This window comes from Mus caroli, chromosome 2 (assembly GCF_900094665.2).
Source record: "Mus caroli chromosome 2, CAROLI_EIJ_v1.1, whole genome shotgun sequence".
In the NCBI taxonomy this organism is placed as follows: domain Eukaryota; kingdom Metazoa; phylum Chordata; class Mammalia; order Rodentia; family Muridae; genus Mus; species Mus caroli.
Genome location: NC_034571.1, coordinates 163,281,650 through 163,286,979, shown reverse-complemented (window position 1 = coordinate 163,286,979; position 5,330 = coordinate 163,281,650).

Sequence of the window (5,330 nt, the reverse complement as noted above, 5' to 3'; positions counted from 1 at the left end):
AGAAGAGAAGTATTCTTCAATCAGGTTCAGCTGCAATTGATTAGCAATGTCTGCTTTGTGCAAAGGAAGAGCAAATGTGACTCCCCTTGAACTTGCTATTCTTCAGCTATTTGGATGCTGAGATTTTGTAACCTGCATTATTGTTTGAACTTTTCAGAACAGTGGGTTTCTGATATTCGGTCCATGCTTTTACCTACAGATCAATAATTCAAACACCTACTGATCCCGTTTTCCTAATTATGACACGGTTACCTATGATATCCAGAAAAGAAAGACTATTTCTTAGATAGAAAAGATGCCTGCCTCCGTGGGACGAAAACCAGCTGCCAGTCCAAGTGGAGGATGCCTGCCCATTACTTTAGCCTTTACCCATTTGTGCCAAATGCTGCTTTCCCCCACCAGATGATTGCCAGCTATGTTTTGATCTGTACTGCAGGAAGTTCAAGCATTTTAAAGTGCTGCTGACATTTCCACATCCAGATATCCCAGAATATACCCCAAATCTCTGGGATCTTTTTTTCCCTCCTCTTTAAACCACTGAACAGATTTGTGGCTTAAATTCTAGATAAATAGTCTCGATTTGCCCAACACCAGCTTTACCAAGCCAGGCAAATAATAGACCTCTGATAACTAAAGGGGACAGATGTCACAACATCTGCTTTCATCCTTAGTCCCAAAGGTGCTTTATGTCAGCCAAGTTCTGCATCACTGAAGCAATAATTCAAGGGATATGGTGCCCATAATCCCTCAGTGGACCCCTCTGACTCGGTTCCTGCGCCTCTTGCAGTCTTGCTTCTTAGACAGTCCAGATGCCAATGTGAATGCTGTGAGCTTTGCAACTCTCAATCTCCTTAATAGAGACATCGAGCGTCTGAATTTGGAAGAATCTTATCCCAAGATGCTCAGACTCTTCCTAGGATGGCTCTGTATAATGAATAGAAAATTGTGCTCTTCCTGCATGATGAAAAGAGAATAATTCCAGAGTGAGGCCACAATTAGCTTATAAATACGATAATTATCCACACAAGTGACAACACTAATTAGTTTCCTCTGGTGTGGAGCTGGTTTGGCAAAAGTATGCTCAGATATCCCACAGAAACAAAAAATAGTTTAAAATCACATGTAAAGGAAGCCTTCATTTGTCTGTAGTGACAACTGAAAATGGGGAATTAGGGTTGGGAATCAATTGCAGTTGTGTCACACTGAATTTTATTTTATTTTTGTTTTTGTTTTGGGAGAATGTAGTTTAACAAATAGATTGATGTTAGCCGAGATTTCATTATTTCCACACTATTTGGTTTAGCTTATTTAATGATCTAAAAACTTTCAAGGTTAGAATTTTCACATTGGTGTTGATGTTTTTCATTAATGAAGATATCAACAATCAATGTCTCTGGTCTGTTTTATTTACTTTTGACTTATTTTTACTGTTTAGTATTTGCATGTATGGATGTCTGTTGGAGCGGGTCATCTGCATTTGAGTGGAGGTACACACAGATGCCAGTGGACAGTGTCATACCTACTGGACCTGGACTTACAGGTAGTTGTGAGCTGCCTGGGACAGGTGCTAGAAACTGAACTGCAGACCTCTTCAAGAGTGGAAAGTGCTCTTAGCTAAACTGAGCCATCTCTCCAGTTCTTGTGTCTACTTCCTCATGGGCAGCATTCTGGATGCTTTACTCACCTTTGCCTGTGGTTCCTGTGTTCCCAGTTGGCCTGCCCTACATTAAGAACCTGGCATTCCTCCTTCCAGAACATAGAGACATTCTGCCTATTGTACGCTGAGCACTGCTCTGGGTGCTGGAGGTAAAGAGGAGGCAAGACTGGGACTTCCCTTCCAGCACACTCTAGCTATCAATTGGTATCTATCCTGCTAGCTATCAATTGGTATCTATCCTGCCGCTAGTTGGCTGTATTGATCTATGTTTGTTACCTAAACTCAAGGAACCATTGCTTGACCCATGCTAGTTGATAATATATGAGACTGTAGTCCTGTGGTGGTTGGTTTTGTCAACTTGGCGAAACTTAGAACTACCTGGAACGAGAGTCTCAGTGAGGGTTGCTTCTGTCATCTGCGGCCATGACCGTGGCCTAGGAGATGTATTTCTTATTTAGGTTGATTGGTATGGGAAGATTCATGCCGAATGTGGGTGGCAGCCTTTTATAGACTAGACCATAATGGTATAAAATAGTAAAAACCGAGCTGAGCATTTAGGCAAGCACACATTCATTTCTCTCCCCACCTGCTCTTGTCTGTGGATCTGACCAGCTGCTTCAGTTTCCAGCCTTGAGTCCCCTGCAGTGACAGACTGTTAACTTGGAGTTCTAAACTATAATAAACAATTTCTCTCCTAAGTTGTTTTTCATCACAGTAACTACAAAGGGAACAAGAACAGGTCCCATTATGACCAACTCCTCCACACACAAAAAAAATAATAATAACAATAATAATAATAATAAAATAAAAATAAAATTATAAAAATGTAAAATATCTGAGAAGAGTCAGATAAGAGATATGTATAGGAAATATTCCCCTTAGAGAAGTTTACAACTATGTAATCCCTAGGGGGTGCTAGGCAAACAAGTGCATGGATACAGCATATTTATTCTCTGGTCTCTGGGCAGAACTCTGAAGCAGATAAGTCATATTTCCAATTCATTCTATTCACAATTTCCCATAAAAGCTGCCAGGACAAAGTTATATTTAGAAATTCTTCCATGGAGAAACACAATCACTTAAACATTATATTGATTATATTTAAATAAACTAAACTGAATGACTTCCTAATTCTTTTATAGTTCTAAGAACTTAAGTAAATTTACAATCACCATTCAGAACAAAAGTTTGATCAAAGTAATGACCAAGTTGTTAAGTCTTTATTGGTTGATATTTGGGATCAGTGCTCGCTAGGACTTAGGATGTTCTATTAATAACTAATATATTATTAGTAATAATAATCAACATCATCTAGAAATGCCTTTTCTCATTCGCAGAGACTGTATAACTAAGGGAGAATTTTAAATTTGTTCCTTTAGCAGAGACAGCTCCAGGCTGTGCAAATGTTTTATTTGAAAGCCATTAAAGCATGATTAGATTATTTAAAAATACAATAAAGTATTTTGCTCATCTAGTATTATATGAAAAGTGTTAATACAAAAATTCTCAAATCTGTGAACTAACATTGTCATGTTAATTAATTTTATTCAACATTTGTCTTCTGTGTGAACATATAACATGGTTGAAGTTTGAGGGGAGCAGAGCTTTGAAATCATACACACAAATGTTCTGGCTTTATATAAAATTAGAAATAATTTCAATCCCTTTAAATCGCATTTTAAATAGAATCACTCAGCATCAAAGCTTGTCTTGGCTTGTGGTAATTTTGCGTTGGCCTACTTGTCAAGTAAAATCTCCTGTATTGAAAGCAGCCTGTACTAGGGGAATCGGGACTTCTGCAATACTGGGCTCTTTTAAAATCTAACTCAATGTTCAACCTTTCAGCAGACCACATAGGGTTTCATCAGCATTGAGAAGTGGATACCATGAGATACTAAAGGGTACATACTGGAGGTGTTCACTTTAACATCCAGCAAGTATATGTCTGGTCATGGTGGAACAACATTGGTTGAAACAACTGCAAAATAAATACAAATTCTGGCAATGAATAAATGATAATAGTGCTATAGAAGAGGCACAAGCCCTTCTCTCTTGTATCTACCCACTTGAGCTGAGATGGAACTTCTTATCAAGAGATAAAAGCTATTTGTCAGCCCATTGCATCTGGAAAGCCAGAGGACTGATATTTTCCAATAGAACACTATAATTATGGCACAACTGGTGGCCTGGAAAATGGGACCATTGAGACTTGTGATCTTGTGACCTCTTGGGGAGAAGACTCTAAAGTAATTTAGCAGAATTTCAGTACCGGATAAGTGGTGAGGTCATGGAGTTTTGAGCCAAGCTCTGCCAAATTGAGGAATTTAATAAGTGACACAGCTCTCTATGCAATGGTCACCCATAGACATGTCCTTGAATGAAAGGGCATACCCTATGACTTAGAACAAAAATAGCATAGTCCCTCAGAGACCAAGCTCTAAATCAAGGCTCTACAATAAAAAATAAGTTCTAGTGATTGCATCTAGATTAAACTCATCATCACCATGTTCTAATATTAGTCTGTTGCTGTGATAAAACACCCAAACCAATGTAGGGGAAGGAAAGGTATTTGGCTTATAGTTGCAGTTCACAGTCCATCACTGAGAAAAAAAATCAAGGCAAGAACTTGAAAATAGACTTATTTTCTACTCCACACAATATCACTTTCAACCAAGGAGCTCACTTCACAGCCAAGGAAATACAACAGAAACTGTGTAGAATGCTGCGTGCAGACTGGAAAGCAGGCTCATGCTTAGGTAGCTTTCTCATACAGTTCAGGACACCACTGCTCTAGGGAATGGTGCCACCCACAGTGGGCTGGGCTCTCTCACATTAATGAAGAATCAAGACAGTCTTCCAGACCCATAGCCACCGGGGCGATCTGATCTTGGCAGTTCCTCAGTTGAGAATCTCTTCTCAGGTGATTCTACCTCACTGCAAGTTAACATTTAAAGCTAGCTAGTACATACCATTCTTCCAAATAAGACCCAGAGCGACCAGGGTGCACTAACCACAATGTATATCACATTATAAAAATAAATAGACATATGAAGAAGTGGAAAACTGTGACTCGGAGTGAAAATAATATGAAGTTAAGGGGAGATACCCACTGCCGACTCAAATGTTTGAGTCTGTAGGTTAAAAGGCTTTGGAATATCAGACTGCAGAGAGGAACCATCTAGAAACTTTCCCAAGAAAATTACAACTCAAATATGAAAGGAAATCACAATGGATTATTACATTCTAGCACAAGCTTTGAGTTACAGGAGATTGGCTATTAAGAGTGTTCTAAGATATACAGGAAACACTAGGGATGCTGGCTTATGTTTAGAACTCAAGAGGCTGAGCCAGGAGAATTGCTCTGAGTGTGAGAATTGTGACGAAAGGATGGACCATCTAGTGATTGCCATATCCAGGGGTCCATCCCATAATCAGCTTCCAAACGCTGACACCATTGCATACACTAGCAAGATTTTGCTGAAAGGACCCAGATAGAGCTGTCTCTTAGCAAACACGGAAGTGGATGCTCACAGTCAGCTATTGAATGGATCACAGGGCCCCCAATGGAGGAGCTAGAGAAAGCACCCAAGGAACTAAAGGGAACTGCAACCCTATAGGTGGAACAACAATATGAACTAACCAGTACCCCGGAGCTCTTGTCTCTAGCTGCATA